Genomic DNA, 8642 nt, shown 5'->3' with positions numbered 1-8642 from the left:
CTTTGGATCCCTATCTTTGAAAGAAAAAAACAAAACAAAAAAGAAACAAAAAAAAACCCCACAAATTTAGCAGTAATAGGCTTTTGTGCCCAAAAGGGAAAAGGAAAAAAAATCCACCAACCAAAATGCTTTGAAAAAAAAAAGGACAACATAAGTCTATTTTTACTTGCTCAAAACCAACTAAACAAAAAAACATGAGCATAAAAAAGGGGGGTTATTATTTCTAAAATCCTTTGAACTGAACCCCATGGACATCAAACAGTCTTCTCTCTCAACATGCCCGGCTTTTTCTTCTCTTTTTGCTTTTTTGTGGTTCTCGTTCCTTTCAGTTTTGGCTTCAGGAAGAAAACAGCATGCGTAGTTGGGTCAAGGTCAACTAACGGGCTCTTGAGTTGCCTTAAGAAGTCCTTTGGGTTGCTCTCAGAGGGTTTTGGGAGCATTACTCATTTAAACGGAAGTATTTCCCAGTCAGTTCTGTCACATTTAATCTGCACTGACCAGACAGTATGTCTGTCTGTCTGTGTATCGTTACATACACAGGAATCATGTTCATTAGGGCTGTGATGATATGATTTTGTCCCAAATCCATTTGATTCTGATTTTTTGGGTGCCAATTCAATTTAAATTGTGATTCTCACAATTATTCAATTTTGCTGATTTTTGTAGACTAAAAGCAAACAAAAAAATGTACAAAACTTTTTTTCTACCCATCATTTTCCTTCATTTCAATTAGGAAAAAACAACTCAGTAGCCAGACCATTATTCTGCTTAATACCCAAGAAGACAATTAAAAAGATCAATAAAACCATGAAAAAATTACAAAAAACATTTATAATGGATTGTTTAAAATATCATTTTTAAAATTGTGAGGCAAATAAAATCCCGATGTTTGATTTTTTAAATTTGATTTCCCACCCCTAATGTTCATGCGATTAAATGTCCAAGGCTCCACTATGTTTATGCTTTGCATCCAGGTCTTCAACTCCAGCCAAGAAAGGCGTCTCCCTGTCAGGTCAATTCTGCTTAAAAACACTGAATCCCCATGTAAGACTGTAAACTCTTACTAATTATTCCATGCTACTGACAGGCGGAAACTGCAGGTTTGTTGTCCTTGGTCCTTTGGGACTTAGGCATTGTGCATTAAACCACAACAGAAGTGCCATTTTTGTTCAACAAGCTTTTGTATCCGACTTATGCGGGTTGGGATTCTGCTTTGTGTTGTTTCACATAGTTTCTTTTTTTTCCAGTTTTATGTACTGCACTTTGTACCCAAAGTCTAAAAGTGGTGATCTATAAAAATGTACTTACTTCTTTGTTGAGATTCTTCAATATTAAGCAAAAGACTGAAAGTCCGTGTGAAGACATTGAGATGGTGAAACATCAGTGGTGTTACCAGGCAGGGGGCAAAGACATGTTCTTGATGTCCTAATAAAGCAAATCATAAGAAGCCACTGTATAAAATCGCAACTATTAAATAAAAAGATCCCTATCCATGAATCATGCATCATTGAGCTGCTGTATTATGTAAAAATAATGTGATGAGGTGGCCTTTTTCATTTTTTTTCTACTAAAGTCAGGATGTTCTTCACATCAGGAGCTACGCCTGCTCTGACTGCTAGGTTGTTACCATGGTGATTGTCTCACCATGTGGCTCTTGGTGTGGATAGACCCATAGGATGTAATTTCCTCAACAAGTGCCAAGACATATGTTTGTTTATACAGTCATTTTTGTTAGAGGCAGTTTATTTAGAGTGGGGTGAAGGGTGGGGCCCTGTGTCCATTTAGTTTGTGTCTGAGAGAAAGTATAATCATGTCTCCCAAGATTTGTTGTGTCAAACATTGATTGGGTTGTGTGATGTGTTTTAAGGATGCAAAAGATGGTTTTTTTATGATGTAATTATGGTGCATTAAGATGATTTGATTTGAGCTGATATAGCACGTTGAGCTTGTAAAAAAAACTGTATGGAGACCAGTCCATGTGAGAAAACATTTTGTTTAACAATTTTCTTCCATTTATGTTCAGGCAGTTGGATTGGATAAGATCCATGTATTTCTGTTTTGTGACAAGTAAAGTTGTTTTTCTCTGCTTCAGATTATTTTGCTTGTCTTTTTGGTCATGCTCACCCTGACTTTAAAGGGGTCCTATTATGGTATTTCAAGTTTTCTGAGCTTTCTACAATGTTACAGTGTTGAATCCTCATCAGACATGTGAACGGCACTGTTTTTTATCACCTAAACGCATGTTTGAGTTTGAGTTCCAGCACGCTCTCCGTTCGGTTTCCATGGTGAGGAAAAATGCGTCGTTTTAAAGAGTTTTTTCTACTTGGAAATCCTTGTGACGTCCCGGGGGATAAGGTTCGGTGATTGGTTACCTTCTACTGGTTAACAAGGGCATGTACAAATACATCAGGCGGGTGGAAAACGTGGGATAAAGTTATTTCCAACGATGGCTGGTGAGTTTACCAAAGAGAGACATCCTGCTGCATTCGTTGCTGTGGGTTGCTGTTTTCCACTTCGTTTTCAGGGTCTGATTCAGGTTCCAACATGTAGGGCTGTATGCTATGTGTTGACATTGTATTTTGTTTTTTTATTGAGTTCATATTAGCCTAATCCTTCTGTTAATGAGATGTTACAATGACGGCGAAAGCAGTTGCGGTGTGCGCTCCCGATGTAGCGCGGTGGCGGGAGGCGGGGCTTAATGCGGAAGAGTCTCAATCCACTCGTTTTGCCCACAGGCTGATCTGATAGCTTACGGAGAGGGTCAGTCTAAAGTAAATAAAGCAATTTGTGACAATAACTCGATCAATCCCAGCCCTTCTGGTCTCAGAAATAAAAAATAAATTAGCCTGAAATGCACATAATAGTTCCACTTTAAACTCTACAACTGCATATGTAAAATCTTCTTTTGAAGGACTAAAATTATGTCATGCTGGTCCTGTTTGGGAAAGGGAGGGGGAGTTATTCCCATGTTGCACTCCAGTAATCCCCAATGTCAAATGCAACACATGCATTTTAGTCTTAACAAATAGGTATATGAATCTTAACAACTTACGATTCAAGTTGACTCCGATTTTTGGGGTGACGATTCGATTCAAAACTGATTCACGATTCAAACAGATTTTTGATTCATAATCATGACCCTGAAGTAACAAAGGGTATAATTTCCCAATTAACTTCATGCTTTTATAAGCTAGAAAGAACTGAGAAATTATTTGGGCCGATTCGATTGTACAAAACTTTTTTGCGAGTCATTTTTCAGAATTTCAGTTACAAAAAACAACACAGCAGCCAGACCATCACAAAGATGAAAACGATTTTTTTATAATTGATTATTTCTACCAATTTGACAAGAAATGATTTTAACAAAAATATTCATTTTAAAATTGTGAAGCAAATATCCAGATTTTCGTTTTTTTGTTTTTTTTTATTGGATTCACCACCCTTATTAACAAATTTGTTTGAGGATTTCATTATTCCTTATTATTTATTTGTGGATCCTCAAGTTTCTGCTGTCTCTTTAATTGGTGTGGGCTATTTAGTTTTTCAGCCTAAAGATGACATTCATGAGCATCAGTGAACAACCAAAAGCCCTTACCTAAATTTATACTTTTAACTGGTTTTATCTGCGTCAAAATAGGGAAAACGAGTTTGGAAAATTAACCTTTAGAAAATTATCTGAAATTCACTTTTTTCCCATATCTGTAATGCTTATTGACTCATCATCACCTATGAAGAATCGAAAACTGGTCTACTTCAATTTATCTTGATATTTTTGTGTCACATCCTAATTTGTGATCTATATATTAAAAAAAAAAAAAAATCAAAATGACATTCCTAAAATGTGTGTGTCTCTGTCAGATCCTGTTTTCATTTGCTGCTTCCTTGCCAGCTTGTATGGCATCTGTCACCAAGCCCTAACCCTAATGAACAAAGACCATCCCCAGAGACACAGAGGAGACACGGGACCTGAGGTAACACTGCACAGTCAGCAGAGAAACACATTCTGTGTGTGAGCATTGGGTACACACATACAGACACACACATTAGGGATCTGAGTGCCAGAGCTGTCACTGGGGTCAGTTGAGAGACGTGCGATATCTTGACAGAGCTGAAGTGTTCACTGACACAGAAACTCGCTACAGACTCACAGTTTGTACTTGTTCCTTCGTGAGACCAACAGTGTGTGTCTAGTAAGGCCCGAGTGTGTGATTTGTCAGCATAGATGAGACATTCTCCAAATATATTGCTTTAGTCATATTTTCTAGCTGTGATGAAACTTAGGTACGCCAGATTAGCTAAACATCGACAATGCAGGAAGATATTTCATTCCAAAACCAGTTTAGACCTAGTCAGAGAAGCCGAAAACACTTCCTGCTGTTGCCTTAACTTTAATGAGGATTTTTTTTTTTTTTAACCTTACCTTCACATCATCAGGAACATCTTCAAGGCAGAAGAAACTGCCAGTTTATTCCATTTCTGTAACATAAGGAAAATATTTTAAGTAAAAATAAAATAAAATGCTTTTACGGAAGAAACGTAATCTTATTTTTTGGTCACGATGATATTTTAATGATAAAACTCTTTTTTGAAAAAATGTGACAAATTAAAAGTAAATTTAAATTCAGCTTTCAAATTTGAGCTTTATCCACATGTTGTTGTTGTTGTTTATCTCGTCACTGCACACTGGTCATGACAGTTTAAGATTAACTGGATCCATCCCAGCTAAAAGAAATAGACTTAAAAAAAAAATTTTTTTTTTTTTAAAAACCCACTTATTTTCAATTTATTATTATTAAATATAAAATCAAAACAAAGCATGCCAAACCTTTTGAGGCTAATCATTCACGATTGTAGATAATTTAAAAAAAAAAAAAAAAAAAAAAAAACCGCTGAATGCAAATGCATTCGCACTGCATGAGTGTGTTTGTCAGCTAATGGGTAAATTACAAAAGCCTACATGATGATTATAGATGACGTGTTTGTGTTTTTTGGTTGATAAAAAAATCTATCATACTTAGTATAGTATAATAGTTTTACTTTATAATAGTTTTACTTTAAAATGTGCAGAATCTGCACTTTCCAGACTTTTCCAAACTATGGCTGTTTTTGTTTGCTCAGCAGCACACCTGAAGCCAATTAGTAATCAAACAAACATGGAGCTGGATTGTTCAGCCAAGATAATTCTGTGCTTTTTTTAGTTGCTGAATTTACTTTAGCTTCGTTTGTATACATATTTTAAACACTTGTCTCAATTTTTGTTTGTTTGTTTTGTTTTTGTCTGTATCCGCAGCGCAGTTCACGTAAATTAACCCAAACTAACATTTTAATATTTAAGACATTTTATTTTCAACACCTAACAACACAATTTATATCTTTTAAAACAGATTTTTGCAGGGTTTTAACATAGTTAAAGTGGGCTTATACCACCAACACTCCCCTATATAAAAAAAAAAAGATTCATATATCTTACTTACCATTTATTCTCCCGTACAGCTGTGCTGTAACACTTTCGAACTTTTATTTTCCTTTAATAACATGGCTTGTTTTTTCCTGCCTTTTCTTTCATTGGTTTTACCCATAGACTATATAAAGAGATCATTTACAGTCAATGGTTTTACTACTTCAGGCGTTGAGACGTCGTTGAGACGAGTGACGTCATTACGTCATTTTCCAAACTCTTGCGCATGTCACGTGTTTACTCAAGTATGTTAAAAAAAAGAAAAAAAAAAAAAAAAAGATTGTTCTTCTATCCTCTCCAGTCGAGTCTAACAGTATTATGCCAACTCTGTAATACAAATAATTATTGAAAATAAATAGAAAAAATAAAATAAGAATCCAGAATATCAATGGGATCATTGTATCTATAAAGCTCCTCTTCATAAAGTAAACTTGCCCAGCAAAACACAGCATCCAGACCATTATTCTGCTTGCGTAAATGCTGGACAAGACAAAACAAATAAACAAATAAATAAAAATGCTGGTAATCTAAGCATGACTAAAAGGCTGTTTCCTCTATGTTTTTGTAAAAAATGTAAGTGTTTGTAAAAATCCATTTACAACAGCTTTGGACATAATCCCGTCTTTATTTGTTCTTTATTCTCACCCACCAGAACCCAATTATGAATCAAATTCAGTGTTTATTTTCTTATCTAAAGGTGCATTTTAAGTCGAGAGCTTTGTCATTCCTTTCCAGTATGTGTGTATGTTAGTCCACAGCAAGCATTGATTGGGAGGGCAGAGATGTATAGCTGCCTGAAACCTGCTGTTTAAACATCATAAATACAGAATTGGATTACTTTTTGCTTCACCATTTTTAATACAGTTGACCACAATATACTACTCATGACTGGAGAACTGGCTGGGCCTCTACATTGGTTCTAAATTGGTTTTAAAGGTCCTGAGAGAACAGGAAGTTCTTTGTGTCAATAAGTAACTTTACATCTGAGTAGGCAAGAATTTCATGTGGAGTTCCCCAAGGTTCCATCCTGGGGCCTCCTATGTTTAACATCAACATGTTCCCACTGGCAAAGGTCGTACAGAATAACAACTTTAAGCTATGCAGATGGCACACAGATTTATATTAAAATGTCACCAAGATACTGATGCCCTACACAGGCTTTTGGTAAATGCACCGAGGAAATTAATGCCTAAACTTTCTTTATTTAAACCAAGACAAAACTGAGTGGGAGTGTCTTTGGAGACGATTAAGGCTCACTACTGAGCTTTATGCAATATATCTAAAGAAATATGAGTGTTGTGATGGACTCTGACCTAAATTTTGAACTACCATTTTAAGACTATTTCAACAGTAAAAAAAAATCTGATGTCTGATCAGGACCTGGAAAAACCAGTTCATGCTTTGATCTTTAGTTGGCTTGATTATTTTCAGATTTTTCTAAAACATCCATGAGAAAAGTTCAGCTCATCCAGAACTCTTCTGCTCAAGTCAGTCCTCAGCAAAACCAGGACCAGACCACATAAGTCCAGCTCTGAAGGTTTTTCTGCTGGCTGCCTGTCTTTCAGAGAATCAGAGCAGAAATTTTAAAGTTATATTGCTTGTTTTCAAAGCTCTGAATGGTTCAGGACCAAAATAGTGACCCAGTATGAACCTATCAGACCTCTAAGGTAATCTGGAAATGGTCTTTTATCAGTTCCCACTGTCAGAACAAGACATGTTGTCTGTAACAAACTCTCAGAAAACCTCTGATCAGCTGAAGCGCTGTGTATTTAAAACCAGGTTAAAGACCCACCTGTCCTCTGCTGCGTTTCAGTAGTTTTTATTTTAAAGTACAAATCTGCATTGTTTCTTTTGGGCTTGATTTTTTTTTAACTTGCTTGTGATTTTAAAAAAATTTTTTTGTAAAGTTAATTTTCCTTTCTCTCATTTTTAATTATGCTTCTTATTTTGTAATGTTTTGTTTGTTTAACGCATGTTGAATCACCTTGTCATTAAATTAATAAATTATCCTGAACAAAAATCAAGGATGCTTTGGAGGGTCCTTAGCATGCTGTACAGTTAATCAGAACTATATAAAGGCGCTTAAGAGCTTTATGTTCTTTTTAGTGTGCAATACTAAGATGCACTTTAGGAATTACTGACCAGAAAACCACAGAAATTAATCACTGGTTTTGAACAGAACTGCAATAAAAAGAGGACTATTGAAGTTCTACAACTGCTTTTGGGGTTATGATATTAAAACCTTAGTTTTCTCATCCTAACAGAGCTTGATCATGTGATTCCCCAGATCAAACAGTGTTACAGCAAAACCCAACCTGGAATGTCAACATATGGTCGTTCTCAGCTCCAAAGCAGCCGGCTGATAAGATTCTCCACCGGTGTGCTGATAAAAGCTACTGATTACATTGGTCCACTTAATAAAAAATGCCGCTGGTTTTTAGATATGAAAAAGATATACAGACAACTAGCTGCATGAATATTCAGGATTAGTAAAGTAGAAGTTTATATTTTAAGTTGTTAAATGCTTGGTGGGGTGGTATGGGGTGCTTTGCTTGGAGCACTGGAGCTGATCCATGGTGGGTGGTTGTCTTGGGTGACCAGACCGTTCCGGGTGTCTTTCTTGGAGGAATGCTCTCTGGTTGACAGCCTGCTCTCAACTCAAGCTGGGGCTTTTGATCCCATTGGTTAAAAGCTCTGTGGTGGTTGTTGGTTTCCCAGTGTTTTGCACCCTCTTGTCTGCTTCGTGATGATTTAACAAACATCACATCTTGCACTCATTCACACATGCATACACACACACACACATTGTTATTCATGGTTGTTTGGTTTCCCTACAGGTGCTCTTGATGATTGTCTCCTGTGTTTTCTGTTTTACAGGTTTAGCAGCTGGCCATCTTTTTCAGTCTGTGTGTCTTTGTACAGTTGTGTCCCTTTCATTCTCTTCATTACCGCTTTTACATGTTTCCTTGTCAAGTCCAGCATTAAGATATACATTCAGCCGTAACAATCTTAGAGGTAATGAATAATACTTAAATAAAAGGAGCCATTTATCCACAAAACCTTTTCAACTATGAAACTCCTTTTGGCAAAGCAGATTGTTAAGCACAACACAGTTGCCACACCATTATTCTGCTGTCATAATGCCAGACAGGATAAGGTTAGGAAAAGTTGGATTAATCCCACT

The sequence above is a fragment of the Telmatherina bonti genome (assembly GCF_933228915.1).
Source record: "Telmatherina bonti genome assembly, chromosome: 24".
NCBI classification, from domain to species: domain Eukaryota; kingdom Metazoa; phylum Chordata; class Actinopteri; order Atheriniformes; family Telmatherinidae; genus Telmatherina; species Telmatherina bonti.
Note: the sequence above shows the minus strand (reverse complement) of the source record.